This window comes from Sarcophilus harrisii, chromosome 4, assembly GCF_902635505.1.
Source record: "Sarcophilus harrisii chromosome 4, mSarHar1.11, whole genome shotgun sequence".
Taxonomy (NCBI): Eukaryota; Metazoa; Chordata; class Mammalia; order Dasyuromorphia; family Dasyuridae; genus Sarcophilus; species Sarcophilus harrisii.
This window is the reverse complement of record NC_045429.1, coordinates 331,056,054-331,072,900: the sequence shown is the minus strand read 5'-3', so window position 1 is coordinate 331,072,900 and position 16,847 is coordinate 331,056,054.

Here is a 16,847-nt window from a genome sequence, read left to right as displayed (position 1 = left end):
TTCTACCCTGGGTGGGGTAAGTGGGAAAGTGGAAAAAAAAAGCTGTATCCAGAACATCAAATGAGATGGAAGTAGAGGATGCAAGGGAAAAAACACGGGCCCAATCAAGACACTAAGGAAGGACTTCAGAGAGAAAGGAGACAGCAGGCTGGCAAGTAGCAAGAGACAACTTTGCAGAGATTGTCATTCTCTCCTCCAGGTTAGCCAAGACTGTCATTCCAAGTATTCCATAGTGGGAGATCCTTTTTGGTGTCAAACACTATTTCCACATTTCTGGATTTTCCATGGCAAATGCCCCATCAGAATCTAGTTCCCTACTTTGGCTCACCAGTGCCTACAAAAAGTGGGGAAACAAACCCCTAAAATCATTTGAATATAAGCCTGAGCTAAACAATGGAGAAGCTTGGATTATCTGATGTTGGGTCCCTTGGCATTTGGAATCAGAAGATCCCAAATCAAGACCTCAAATATCTTTCCACATAACTTGAAGATCTGTGTTCAGACTTGACCAGCTCAAATCACTTCTTTCTGGATTTTAATTTCCCCACCTATAAAATAAGGGAGTTTGGACCAAAATAAGGATCATAGATTTTATTTAAAGCCATGAAGGACCTCAGAGGGCATCCAATCCAAACAGAGTTGAGGCTAAGGTTTGAATCCAACTCTTCTGGACTCTTAATCCTTCAAAATTCTTTATACTGCATCAAGCTTCCTTCTATGTCTAAGTAGTTTGTTCTCACTGCTCGTGAAGAGACTATTCCCACACTTGGGCTGGAGTGCTTGAAAGAAGCAGAGTATCTACAATGACAAGACAGGAAAGGGCAGCTTCTGGGCAGGGCTCCGTAGGCCCTGGCTATCTCTGGGCAGCAGATGAGGTTACACCATGAATCATGAAGTGGGTGTTGGGAGGGTTGGGGCAGAAGAGGGGGAGGGGACAAGACTAGGGTAGACAAAGCTATTCTGAGACCCGATATTTCAGGTGGGACAAGACTGGTCCTAATAGGGAAGAGAGGCCTGAAGTGGAGTGTGTGTGTGTATTGGGGGGGAGGGGGAGGAAAGGAGGGTACCAATAGGGAAATCCAGAAAAAATTCTGAGGAAGCAATCAGAGGTTAATCAGTCACCTGAGGGTACAGGTTAAGGAATGGGAGTGGTAAATGGTATGAGAGAGGGTCAATTCTATTTAATTCATCAAGGATTCCAAGGATGTTAGGATTCCAGAACATTGACAAAAATAAAATTACTTGCTGTGCAGAAGCTTACTTTTTGTAGGAAAATGTACACAATGTGTATGTGTATGTACACAAGTTAAGTAAAAACAAAATACTCAAAATAAATGTCATTATGTTGTGGGAGGGAAGAGAGAACAAAAAACCCTCCTGTAAAAGGGACAGCTAGAAAGTGTAAAGTACTTGGCCAGTCAGGAAGATCCGAGTTCGACTCTGATCTCATCTGGTCTCATACTTCGAGGATGTGTGACCCTAGGCTAGGCACTTAACCTCGTTTATTTCTGTTTTTTACAGATATTTAAATATTTAATTGTTAATATTTAATTTAATATTTAAATGAGTTTTTAATATTTAAAATGAGTTTTGAAGGGAGCAAGGAATCCAGAAGCCGACAAGCTAGGAAGGAGGGAATTTCAAGGATGGAGGACACACCCATTCAAAGGCTTGGGATGGGAGATTAAATGTCATGGCAGAGGGCTCAACATATGCCAATTTGTCTAGAATGAAAAATGAGAGGATGAAATGTGAAATAAAATTGAGCTCTTTCTGGGCACTGATTGTTATTAGGCCTTTCTTGGTAACCGCAACGGTCAGCATAGTGTCTAGGACATCGGTGATTAGCAATTATTGATTGCAAGACAAGATCAATTAAACGAGATGGGGTGGAGGGAGAGGGAGGTTGCAAATCCAGGACTAGTGGGAAAGAATAAGCATTTATTTGTCTCCCACTACATCCCAGGCACTGTGCCAGACACTTCACAAATATCTCATTTGAGATGAGTTGTGTCACAGAAAAACAAAAAGAGCAGATTGATGTGGGTAACAGAGACACCAGATGATCATGTGAAGAATTCACAATAATCATTCTCTTTGGCAAAAAGTAGGTTCATTTAGGGAAGAGATTACTGAAGGGATACAACAGATATTGGGAATGATAAATATGAGTTATGAGACCATATGAAAGACAAGTTCTTCAGTGTAACTCACAATTACAGGGAAAAAGGAAATGCCCTATAAGGTTGGGACATATTCTTACCTAACAGGCTAAATCCTGAAAGGGATTTAGTACGCTAAAAGTGTTACTTAGCTGTAAGGAAGAGAAGCAGAGTTGGAGAGACCACAGGGCATGAGGGAAGAGGAAGGGGAAGGGGAAAGACATCATGTCCAAAGGAAGGCAGCAGTCATGGGATGGCCCACAAGTAGATTTTATAGGGAAAATTTAACCATGGGATTTCTGACAGGGCATGTCAAGGTGAGATTTGAGATCCATAGAGAAGGTGGATTTCTGACTGGAAGACCTCTCCAAAGGGGGGAGACTAAGGAGTTAAACTGATCTCTAATCCTTTGCTAACCAAATTGAAATCCTTATCACTGACCCGATAGCATTAATTTGGGATTTTTTTTTAGGTAATCAGGATTAAGTGACTTGACCCAAGTCACATAACAACTAATAAGAGTCTGAGACTAGATTTGAACTCTAGTCTCTAATCACTGTCACTTTACCTGTGCCTGCAGGACAGGAATGCAGGAATTCAATCAGATAATGTTTCTAAAGTAATTTGCAAGTCCCCTTTATGTCAATACACTTTTATTAAGCACTTACTAGGTTTGTGCTTGTTATGAGAAACAAATGAGTTGTAAAACACTGAGCACCCGTACTAAGTGCTATATAATCTTATAGAACTTGAAACAACTTCTGCCTAGAAGTTTTTACCTAGCCACTTTTCTTGGGCCTCAGTTTTCAGGACCAGATAATCTCTGAAGTTTCTTCCAAACCACAACTTTATGATCAGGAGCTTACCTTAAAACCATGTAGTACATTTGTGATTGAACTGAACTAACATCTCTTATGAAGGGAGGCCTAATTCTCAATCAAGGTTTTGGTAAAAGAGGAACATGCTGGGCCAGATATCTCCCCAGTTCTCCCCAGTCCTCCCCAGAGTTGAGAAAATATTTGAAGCTGGGTGAAAGATTGCTGGTAGTGAGACAGAGAGGGAGAAACAGAGGAGATACAGAGAGAAAGGAAGAAAGATTGAATATGTGCCAGCTTGAGACCTTGATGTGGGCAAACATTTTACAGATTAACTATCCTTAGATGATCCAAGAAGAAATAGAAAGCTGGTCTGGAAGTCAGAGCAAGGTTCTATTTGGAGAATATCAGAGAAAAGAAGCTGGTCTGTGGCTCAGACTGGGTGACTCCTATTGGCAGTACCTTGAGAGAGTCACATCAGGTCAGGGTCTGGACTTGGGTCCTTGGCTCTACAGGTAGGCTGGGTAACTTTTATCTTTATCAACCCAACCAAAGGTGATTAGACTCTAAGAAACAGATTCATTCAAGTTTACCACATCCGGATTAATAAACCAGATTGCTGATCTATTATAATGTTCACAAATATCTCTTGTTTCCATAAAAGAAAGGGTGCTTTTAATGTGAGGAGTTATAAATAGGATATACTAGGTCACATCAGGTGTCCCAATATTTAGTTTGGAAAATGCAGTCACCATAAATATACTAGTCAGTTCTCTGAATGGGATACTCCCTTTTTGTGGCTCAATATACACAGAAGAGCAAATTACAAAGTCAGAAAGAAGGCTGGTTAGTAAGCCCAGAATTAGAGCAAAAGGGGACGAGAGTCCTGACTTAAAGGATATCTTTAAAGGATATCTTAAAGGATAGTGGCAGCCTGATGATTTCAGTCTACAGAACCAGTATCCAAAATTGAACAGTGCCGATAATCCTCGGCATAAAATACAAGAATTTTTAAGACCCTGCTGTATTAAAATAACCATGATATAATCTGAAGATCATATCATTAAAATTTAGATCATGTCTCCTACCCTCCTTAAGATTATACTCTGATGGGGGAGAAGAAATACAGATATCAATTAGATATAATAATAGCTAACATTTATATAGTGCTTGGTATGTGCCAAACACTGTGCTTAGTGTTTTACAACTATTACCTCATTTGATTCTCATTAACAACCCTGGGAGGCCAAGTGCTATTATCCCCATTTTATAGTTGGGAATAGCAAGGCAAACAGGTTAAGTGACTTATTCAAGGTCACACAGCTTTGTCTTCATTGGTTTTCAATCATCTGACTCTTTATGACCCCATGGTCCATAATGGATATGAAGTTGACTTAAAGATACTGGAATGGTTTGCCTTTTCCTTATCCAGTGTCTGAAGGTAGAGGTTAAGTGTCTTTCTCAGGATGACAGTGCTAATAAGTGTCTGAGGCCACATTTGAACTCGTATCTTCTTGACTCCGGGCCCGATGATCTATTCACTGAAACATCTAGCTATATACATGTGGAAGACACATACAAAAAAGTATAAGGTATAAGTATAGATAATAAAGTATAATAAGTTAAATTAATATTAATAAATTAAAAGTATAAGGTGTAAGAGGTCTGGGGGAGAAAATAATTTCTACCTGGGGAAATAATTTACTTGGAAGTGGTTTTAAGATGAGTTTTAAGAATGGGACAGAACCAAACAATTTGATTTATAGATTTATCACTATTATTAATTTGTGTTATCTATAAATTACATCATTATTAATGTAGTTAACATATTTGGAGTTCAAAAAATTCAGTTACACACACAGGATTGAAAGTCATGATAAACTAGATAGCGGGACTGTTAGTCTTTGATCCCTAGAACCTTCACCTTTGTATGTGGTCGATACTTAAAAATGCACATTTTGTTTTGTTGTGCCACAGTTCTCTTTTAGTGTCCTGACCCAGTTTCCCTAATTGTCCTATTCAAGTGTCCTGCCTCAGGTTATAACCATTCCCTCTTAATGTTGGATAGGATAAAGACTTCCAAGGTATAATCATTCCCTCTTAATGTTTGATGGGATAAAGGTCTTTATCATTTTAGATGTCATTAGAGTATCAGGAGCCTCTCCAGTACCTCCAATTTTGTCATCTTAGGTGCTTGCTTCCATTAATGGTCATCCCCATCCAGGTACCTCCCCCATTAAGTTGTTGCCCTATAAAAGAATCTTGTATCTGACATTCCCTGGGACCAAACCATGGATCCCTTTGGTCCCGGTAAATCTCTCCATTAAATAAATTAAATCATTCTCATCTATCTTGCTCAGTTTCTCCCGAATTACAGTTTAACCTATATCAGATTGCTTGCTGTCTTGGAAAGGGAGGAAGAAAGGGAGAAAATTTTGGAACAAGGTTTTGCAAAGATGAATGTTGAAAACTTTTTGCATGGAAAACTTTTAAAGGGAAAAAATTAAGAATAAAAACTTAATGCATTAGTCAAGGTTAAAGAAAATTTACCAATTTTGAAACTACCCTGTGGGATTATTACACTAGATTTGTAAGCTCCATTTACAGATGAAAAATACTTTATAGAAATGAAGGGACTTGGAGCTAGAAAGTATCAAGAAGGTAATGCCTAGGTCTCTCCTGACTCTACATACAAGGTCCATCTACTCAAAGGGACTTTAGAGATCATTGAATCCAACCCTACTTTTTATAAACAAAATAACTCATATTGGAAGACAGTAGAAGTCTTGCTGACTTCCAGTCTAACATTTATTCTATATTCATTTCCCCAGGCTCCCTCAGTGACTAGAGCGGGTCTAGTGACTTTAGAAAGGCAATTTGGCAAAATAGCTGGCCAAGAACCGATTTCAAAATCCAGGAAGGCCTTAAGGCATAAATCTGGCCTTTGACACATCCTATCCTATCTGTCCAGGATGATTCACAACCTTAATTGCTCCAAAACTACAACAAAAGAACTTAAAAGGCATGTGGAATATAATGTATTTCAGTGACATTACATTCAAGTTATTCATCCAAGTCATACACACCCTTCCTCCAAGAAGGGTTTTCTGTAATATCCCACTCATATCGAAAGCCCTGTGACAAGTTATGTCCTATGCTAACTAAGATATTGTTAAGACGGCGACTTCAGGGGTGATACCATCTCCAGTGGTTCTGATCTCTATCTGGACACTGGACCCAGACAGCTCCGAAGGGAAAGGGAATGGAGGTGACCTTGCCCAGCCCTACCTCCCTTCAATCCAATTCACTTACAGATGATGGTATGCAAATCGCACCTCACTTTCCTCAGGTTGCAGCCTGGAAGATACCGATCCCAATGACCAGAGATGGCTCTAGATGCAGGGGCAGACCTTGGCCTTTTTAAGCTTGATGTGGGTGTGGTCCCTTTAAGATTCCTTTCTTTCTGATTCCCAACCCCTCTTAGTTGATATAATTATCAATCAAGGACCTTTTGATTCACAAATCCTGGTCCCTTTGAATTCCAATATAAGATCTGGACCTGTCTCAGCCCCATCAGGATCTGAGCCAACTTGGGGCTACACCCACAGGCCCCTCCAGCTGAATCTCCCATTATAAAAGGGGCCAAGCGAGGACCCCCTCTTTGCAGAGATCCCAAACATGCCAACCTTACACCTGGCATGTCAGGACTTTCTGTCCACTGGAACTCTGTCCGGTGCCCTTCTTATCTATCTTCACCAATTTCCTAACTATACTTTAACCTTACTTCCAAACCCCAATTTAAACCTCTTTTATCAATCTAGCTTTTTGGGCCAATAAATACTTTTATTGGGGACTCGCACTGCCACTAGGCTTCATTTAACTCCGTATCCTTGCATCGAATCCAATGGGGTTGCAAGGGAACTCCATTTGACTCCCTGTACCCCGAACCTGCCACTAGACCTCAAACCCCAATTTCATTTAGGTACCCCATATTTAGACCTCATCAAGCTAAGGTCCTCAACAGGTCTCAATTTGACTGCAGCTGCACCCATCAGGAACAAGAGGCAAAGAATCTCCTCCTTCCCCTAGTCCAAAGCAATCCAAATAAATAAAAGAATGAATGAATCTGAAGGGGGAAGCCCCTCAGGGTTTCTGGCCAAAGCAGAAATGATTGCTATTTACATTCATTCTGAGTCAGTCTGGACCCAAAGGATGACCAAATGGCCTACAGGTGGCCAGTGAGAATCAGATTAGACACTAGCTGTTGTACAAGTTGGCTTTTTCATGGAATCCTTCTCATCCTCCTCTGCCGTCTCCTGAATCTGGAATCATGTTTGTCCCCTCCTGAAACCCAAAGCCAGAAGAATGAATATCTTTTCTCTCTCAGGCTCTCACAAACTCTGCATCTCCTAAAAGCAAGGAATCATTCTCCTTCAAAGAGGAGCAATTGAACCCCAGGTTGCACAGGTTAAAAAATTATTCACTTCTGGATGATAAATGTTGGAGATTAGCTTTTGAGCATGTAGGCTGATCCAATTATTGGGCCCCTGCTGGAAGCCTTACCAGCTTCACACCATAACGATGAAACATTTTAGGATGTGAGATATTTATTAGTTTCAATTTAAGGAGGAAGGTTTTCGGGGGTCTAACAGACTGAATCATTTGTCCAAAGTCCCTCAGTCTTCTTTGTCCTCAGTTTCTGAGGATATTGCCTTGGATGTGGTGTCTAACCTCCCATGTGTAGTTGGTTATGCAAGGGAGTTTTATTCTCTATGGGAGCTTGGTTTCTTGTTATAATAAGCTAGAAGGGGTTAAGTAATCGTAGTGTTCCAAGTACAAGTAATCATGACTCTGAATCTTCATTCTTACCATAGAAGAAAAGAACCATAGTATATCAAAGTTGGAAGGAACCTTAGAGAACATTTTTGCAAAGAAGGAAACTGAGCCCCAGAGGAAAGGTTTGGGGGGGGTAACTGTCAATCAGACAACAAGTATTCGATTAGCCCTCAAAATTTGCCAAGCGCTGGGCTGTTATGAGGATACAAAGAAAGATCAAAACAGCTCCAGCCTTTAAAAAGCTTACATTCTAACAGGGAAGACAACATGGAAAGGTTTCAAGAGAAGCAGATGAAAAGGAGGGAGTGTCACAGGATAACATGGATTTAGAGCAGGAGACCTCAGAGGCTCTCTTACTCTACAGATGAGGAATTAGAAGTACAGAAAGCCCAAATGATTCATTCAGGATCACACAGTCAATATGTCACAGAATCACCACATTTGAGAGGTATAAAGGGACGCATGGGTTTAAAGGGTTTAGTCCCAAAGGAAATGAATCCTTATTATTACAAGCCCCACAAAGAGGTTGAACAGCTTTTCTCAAGGATAGGAAAAACGAGGTTTTCTTGACTCTAGGATCAGTGCCCTATTCACTGCCCCACACTATCTATCCATATTATAAATGAAGAACTAAATTTTAGTTCTAGCTCTGTCATTAACTGTGACACTGGGCAAATCACTTCATTTCCCTGGGGTTCAGTTTGCTCATCTGTAACATGAGGAGGTTGAACAATCTCTTCCCATGAAATCTAGAGTATCCAGGTGGGCCTTGGAAAAGAAAGCCTGAAGCACAGATAGGATGATAATACTCCCTGAGATAATCAGGGAGAAGCACTGATTGGATCGGCTCGGCCATAAGTGGGCCTTTTGATCAACTTGACGTTAAGTTACAGTCCCACCCCAGGTGAGACTATCTAGAAAACACATTTACTTATGCAATCAGAAGGCCAAATTATGATGCTAAACCACTTAATTACATTTTCCTCCTAGTTACTGCTGGGAAACTTGTCTTTCCCCTTGTTAATTGTTAAAACTTTTTTTTTTTTTTTTTTTTAAACTAATTCCTCTTGGATTTGGCCTGGCTCTTGGCAGTGTAATAAAACCTTTGCCCTTTGATCTTTTGGGGATGATTTATGACACTGGCCTGTAACTCCAATATACTTTAAAAATTTTATTTTTTTGCAAGGCAATTGGGGTTTTATCTAGGGTCATGCAGCTAGTAAGTGTTAATTTAAGTATCTGAGGTCAGATTTGAACTGTGGCCCTACCTGACTCCAAGGCCAATTCTCCATCCACTGCTCCATCTAGCTGCCTCCCAATATATTTTGGGAGTCTCACCCCATACTGCATCATTTTGGTGGTCTGGTACAGGAACAAGTCTGACTGTACTCCTAACCTCAACACTTCCAGCTCCAAATCCTCTCCGCTTTGGGTGAAAACCAAGAATGATCTTTTTTTTTTCTTTTACTGAGACAAGTGACTTGCCCAGGATCACCCAGCTAGGAAGTGTTAAGTGTCTGAGACCAGATTTGAACTCAGGTCCTCCTGACTTTAGAGCTGGTGATCTATCCACTGTCCACTAGCTGCCTCCAAGATGATCTTTTTGCAAAAGAATTTATAGTCATCATTAAGTTTTTCTGTATCAGTAAAAAGAAACTGCTAAAATAGTGGATATTTCTTTTAAAAATAACTATTTGAAGTGATAGTATTTGAAGGTAAATGGGATATTATTGTTCAATAAGAAATGATGGGCAAGCTGGTTTTAGAAAAGCCTAGAAAGACTTACATGAACTGGAATGCTGAATGAAGTGAGCAGAATCAGGAGATCATTATAGATAGTAAGATCAAGATTATATGATGATCAATTGTGAGGGATTTGGCTCTCCTCAACAATGCAGTGATTCAAGGTAATTCCAACAAACTTGGGATGGAAAGTGCCATCCACATCCAGAGAGAGAACTATGGAGACTGAATGTGTATCAAATCATAATATTTTCATCTTTTTGTTTGTTTTCTTTTTCATGGATTTTCCCCCCTTTTGGTCTGTTTTTTTAATTGTATAACATGACAAATATGGAAATACATTTTAAAGGATTACATATATTTAACCTATGTTACATTGCTTGCTGTCTTGGGGAGGTGGGGTAAAGGGGAAGGAGAAAAATTTAGAACACAAAGTTTTACAAAAATGAATCTTGAAAACTATCTTTACATGTTTTTGGGTAAATAACATATTATTAAAAAAGATAAAAGAATTCTACTTGGTTTGAGGATATAACCCGAGACCACAGCCCATATCTGTCTTCCAACCCCAGATATCAAGGTATGAGTTATTATCACTATGGCAATCATGACATTGAGGACAGTGCAGTGGATAGAGTACCAGGTCTGGAATCAAGAAGACTTGGGTTCAAATGTAGCCTCAGCCATTTACTAGTTGGGTGATCCTGGGCAAGTCACTTAACCCTATTTACCTGTGAGCAGGGACTTTTTTTGTTTTGGTTATTTGAGAGAGGGAATGTTGTGCCACAGTTCCTTTTTAATGTCCTGACCCCATTTCTCTAATTGTCCTATTCAGTTTTTCCCTCTTTTCCATTCCTCTTAATTTTATAGAAAAAGGTTTTTATATTTTTAGGCTATAATCATTTTCTTAATTTTAACGGATAAGGTTCATCCATTTAATATCATTGAATATTAAACCTCAAAAAAAAAAATAAAATTTCAAGGGAATTAATGAAAAAAAAAATCAAATGAAGGTGGCATGTACCAGATAAAATTATATTATAAAAAATTACCAAAACCATTTGGTATTGGCTAAGGAATAGATTAGTTGATCAGTGGAATAGATTAGGTTCAAAGGACAAAACAGTCAATACCTATAGCAATCTAGTGTTTGACAAACCCAGAGACCTCAGCTTTTGGGATAAGAACTTAGTGTTTGACAAAAATTGCTGGGAAAATTGGAAACTAATATGGCAGAAATTAGGCATCAATCCACACTTAACACTGTACACCAAGATAAGGTCAAAATGGGTTCATGACCTAGGATAAAGAATGAAATTATTAAATTTAAATTAGAGGAAACACAGGATAGTTTTTCTTCGACCTTGGAAGGAAAAGGAATTTAGACCAAAAAGAACTAGAGATCATTACTGATCACAAAATAGAAAATTTTATTTTATACAAACTGAAAAGTTTTTGTACAAACAAAACTAAATGGGATTAGAAGGAAGCAATAAATGGGAACATATTTTTACAGTCAGGTTCTGATAAAGGACTAAAAATATATAGAAATTTGACACTAATTTATAAGAAACGCCATTCTCCAATTGATAAATGCTCAAAGGATATGAAAGACAATTTGTGAGAAGAAATTGAATTATTTCTAGCCAAAAAAAGATGCTCCAAGTCATTATTAATCAGAAAATGCAAAAAGACAACTCTGAGATACACACACACCTGTCAGTTGGCTGAAGACAGAGAAAGATAAATGGAATGTTGAGGGATGGGAAAACAGGGACACTGATCATTGTTGGTGGAATTTGGAAATTCAGCCATTCTAGAGTGATTTGAATTATGCCGTTATCAAACGCGGATACCTTTGATCCAGCAGTTTACTGGGCTTTATCTCAAAGAGATCATGAAGAAGGGAAAGGGACCTGTAGGCAGAATGTTTTGTGGCCAGAAACTGGAAAACTGAGTGGATTCAGTTGAAATGGCTGAATAAATTGGGATATGAAATATGGAATATTATTTTTGTAAAAATGACCAACAGGATGATTTAGAAAAGCCTGGAGAGACTTACATGAACTGATGCTGGGTAAACGAGGACCAAATCATATATACTTCAACAACAATACTATATGATGACCAGTTCTGATGGACTTGGCCATCCTCAGCAATGGGATGAACCAAATCAGTTCCAATGGAGCAGTAATGAACTGAACTAGCTACATCTGGTTCTAGGTTGTATGACTAAGAACCACTACATAGAATTCCCAATCCCTATATTTTTGCCCACCTGCATTTTTGATTTCCTTCACAAGCTAATTGTACACTATTTCAGAGTCTGATTCTTTTTGTACAGCAAAATAACGGTTTGGTCATGTATATTTATTGTGTATCTAATTTATATTTTAATATATTTAACATCTACTGGTCATCCTGCCATCTGGGGGAGGGGGTGGGGGGTAAGAGGTGAAAAATTGGTACAAGAGGTTTGGCAATTGTCAATGCTGTAAAATTACCCATACATATAACTTGTAAATAAAAAGCTATTATTATTAAAAAAAAAAAAAAAAAAAAAGAATATCAGTAACCTCTCCAGTACCTCCCTCCATTGTGTCATCCTAGGTGCCTCCCCCCATTAGGTTATCCTCATCCAGGTACCTCCCCCATTATGTCATTGTTCTTGTTATCCTATAAAAGAGTCTTGCTGTCTGATATTCAGGGCTGGATTCTTTGAGATGGATCCATTTGGTCCCAGTAAATCTCTCCATTTAATAAACTATTAAATTGTTCTCTAATCTCTATCTTATTCAGTTTCTCCGGCATTACAGGAAGAATGCCCCTTTTTGTATCCCTGGCTCTTAAGCATAATATCTGGCACAGAACAGGTGCTTAATATATATTTGTTGATTCGACTACCCTTCTTCCTATACTCTATGTCCCACTACCTGTAGAACATCAGCCTTTTCCTGTAAAGGGCAGGAACTTTGGAGAAATATACTTAAGGCTCAGTATGACTGATTTAAACAAGGTATTAGTTAACTCAGTGGAATTAATAAGGTAATGGTTTTTTATATATATACACATACATACATATACTCAGTATACTGTAATGATGTAATGGTAATAGAGCATATAAACTGGGGACAAACTGAGCCAGGGAGAGACTTCAAGATAGAGACCATCGTGGTGGCTCTCCTGCATTCCTGCACTCCATCTTATAACTTGTGAAAAATAAAGGGAAGAAGAAGAAGCATGGATATTTTGGAGAGAACAGTTTTCAAAGGATTCAGTTAAAGGATAGACAGAATTCAGTATACCAAAATTCTACAGAGGAAGTCAGTTCAGGAAAAATAGATGCTGTCAAAAAGGAATTTCTGGAGATTAAAGAGAAACAATTCTTATGAGGAAGATAGAAGGTACAATTATCCCTTTTATACCTCAAGATTTTCCTATATTATAATATATTCGAATATATTTTCAACATATCATGGGTCTTGATAAGAAATTAAATGGGAATTCTGGGGGAGTTTTGTGGATGAAAAAAAAATTCAAACTTTTCTGGTAGGAAAAGAGGAACAAATATTTTTTTCCATTTAAAAAAAAAATTAAATATAAAATAAGAATAAAACCAAATAGGAAAAGAAAGAAAAGCAGAGAGAAGAAAAACAAAACGAAACATTGGCATGTGTCCAGAAGAACATCAGGAACGATTCAAAATATGTTAACATATGGATTCCCATTTCCACAAAGCATATATAATAATAAAAGAGATTTTATCCATCATTATCCATTTTTCCTTTGCTTCCTTATAGACTGGTCTTTTGTTCTATTTTGTACAGTTTTTATTTATTTTTCCCCCTTTCATTCTCTAAGCAGGCTACAGTTAAGCATGAGCATATTTATGTACCCATGTATATTCATGTGTAATTAAACACAGATGTATTTGTATACACATATGTGTGCATGTACACACATTCATATATGTATTTTATGCATATATAGATAACCATATTTGCATATATATCCATATTCACACCCATACCCAGTACATATATCTATACATATACATATACCTACAAACACACACACACACACACACATATACATGCATTTATACATTCTCTTTTAATTTTTTAATTCTTTATATTTCGTTTTGTTATTTCTTGGTCTCATAATTTTACTGTCTTTCCCTTGCTCAATTCTAATTATCAAAGAACTATTTTCTTCTTTAAGACTCTGTATCTCCTTGTCCAGTTGGTTAACTTTTTTTTCCTCCATAATTTTGTTTTTCTTGGATGGTTCCCTCAGTGATCTCCAAGACTCCCCACCTGTCAGGGAGGTGAAAGTTCCTGTGGTTCTAAAGCTACCCCTAAACCCAGCTAACTCCAGGACTCTCCACTCACTGCTACTATGGAGCTAGCCTAGAGGTATTTACACTTTATACTGGTTAAACTTCAGACCTGGGGATCTCAAGTAGTCCTAAAAGGACCTATGTTCTGTCCCAGGTGTTATTTATTTTTCACCTAGGTTTGCCCTGAGGAGCAATTTTTGTTTGTGGGGGAAATCTAGGGAGCTTTGAATTTTCTTACCTTTTCCACCATCTTCCCAGAATCCTTCCCCATCAGGGGCAAAAATTTTTGTATGGATTCTCCAGATAGTGGGGGCTCTGCATCCCTAACACCTGAGATGTGGAAGGGATTACTGTAGTTGTTTAGAGAGAACATTTAAGTATCACAGGGAACTTTTTAAAAGACATGGACAGAAAATGAAAGCAAGGATAGGTAATGGTGGATAAAAATAAAGGAATGGAATGGTCCAATAAGAATGATTTCAAAATGAGCTAAGAGTGCTGAAAATAACAAAGATTATTTTTATTTGTTTGTTTAAACTATATTGGTGAAAAAGAAGAATTAAAGAAGAAATAGGTTTGCCATTTGAGGAAGATGGGACAATAAATGATGACAAAGGGAAGGTGAAAAGCAGGTCAATTCCATTTCGTTTCTGTTTTTGTTGTCAGGGAGAATGATCTTTGAACTGGAAAGGACAGTACAAAAGTGACTAATAGAGTGCTGATGCTCAAGATAATTGGAAGGATAGCAAGAGAGCACCTAACTGTACTTGATAAGTTTAAATCACTAGGACCATACATCTCAAGATACTGAAAAAAACAAAACAAAACAAAACTAATGGATATTATGGCTGAGCCATCATCATTGATCTTTTAAAGGTCATGGAAAACAGAAGTATTGCAAAACTGGAGAAGGCAAATGCCTCCCTCCTTTTTTTTTTTTTTTTTTTTTTTTTTTTTTAAAGAAGGGGAGGTGGTGTGGATTCTGAAAAACATAAGCCAGTGAGCTTGATGGAAATTTCTATAAAATGCATTGTGAAAGGCATGGTTAATAAAAGTGATGATCCCAGAATCCCAATGGGACTTCATCAAAAATAGATCATATGATGGATAAATCTCAGGATGCAAAAAAAAAAAAAAAGACATACATTTTTGGATATGGCCAAGACAGGAATTTGCATGATATGATTAAGCATATTTGTGAGGAGGTATTAAGGGCAAGCTTCACTTAGGTAAATACCCTATTAGTTCAGGTTCAATATTGGAAATTAATGAGGTACTCCTAAGTAATTCAAAAATTAACAAGAACACTAACTTAGTCATATCCCATACCATTACCCCCAAACCCCATCTCCATATGGAAATACTTCTAGCAGGGCTGAGTATGGTGACTGCCCTGATCTCTCCCCAAGGAAACCACATCAACCAAGCTAGAGACTAAACTGCATCAAGGGAGGTACAATTTGATCTTTAGGAAGGAAAGAAATAAGCATTTATCAAATGCCTTTGTACTGGGCACTATATACATTTTACCTTATTTGATTCTAATCAAAATGCTGTTTTGATCCCCATTTTGCATGCTGAAAACAAAGCAAGGGAGAAGGTTAAATAACTTGTCCAGATCACATTGCTAGCAAGTGTCTGAGGTCCTAGGTGAACTCAGGTTTACCTGATTCAAGGAATGCTCTCCTCATTTTGATACCAACTGTGTCTGCAGCCAATTCTTCCTCTGGAAGAATTAAATTCTAGTGGATTTGCCACTTAATTCAAAACATAAGGGAGGGCAAGTAGAAGTTGTCTTATAGCACAAGAATTGTTTTTTCCTTTCTTTTTGTCCAATTGAAGGGGATGGAAAGGAGGAGAAAAATAAATGCTTGTTAATTGGAAAAAATAATAAAAATTTTCAAAGAACAAATCATGTCAGAATAACCATATTTCCTTTTTTCTTACTAGACTGGTATTTCAGAGAAATACTGTAGATAGAATTGACCTAGATTTTAGCTAATCCTTTGACAAAGACTTTCATGTTATTTTTATGGAAAAAGTTAAAAATATGGACATATGAAGGTTAGACAATAGTGTATGTTTAGATAGATTCAAATCTGATTGGATGGCTGAAAATCCAAAATAATCAACTTCATAGATAGTGTCAGTGTCAGCCCCAAAGGAGATTTCTAGTAGAGGCTCCAGGGATTGCTGCTTGTCCCTGGGTTTTGTTTTTTGTTTTTTTAAACATTTTTATGTTGAATTAGAAAAATAACATGCTTATCTCATTTGTATATCACATAAGGCTTGGAGCGAAAGCTAATACTTTGGATGCAGAATCAAAATCCAAAAATATTTTCCCAGTTTAGAATGTTGGGGCAAATCTAATAAGATGAAATTTAATGGGGATAAATATTGTTTTATACTTGTGTTTTTTAAAAAAAATCAATTCTTCACATACAAGATGAAGGAGGAGGTATGGGTAAACAATAATTGCATCTGAAAAAGATTTGAGGATTTTATTTGACTATAAGCTTAATGTGACTCCACTGTGGAACACGTTGATAATTCTATTCAGTGATATGATGTTCCCCAACACTGTAAATCACAAGTCCAACAGCTTCTCAACCCATATGATTCTTATCCATGTCCTTCAATGATTCCTCTGCAGGGTAGCCATCCAATATTCTTGGGCCTTCCTCTGCATCTCTTGAGTTTGCATGGATATCAAGGGAATGTGTAAGTTGCTCATCAAATATCTTTCACCCTTCCTATATAACAGGCTCATCTCTTTCTGGCCATACATTTCTCTGATAATAAATTTTACCCAGCTTTCCCCATATAATTCTTTCTAGTAATGTCCAACAACCTAAGAATACTCATAATACACCTCTCCATTGTTGTTTGGGTGAGCCACTATTTTATATGACCTACAGTCACACAGGACTAGTTATGAGTTGTTGTCCAGTT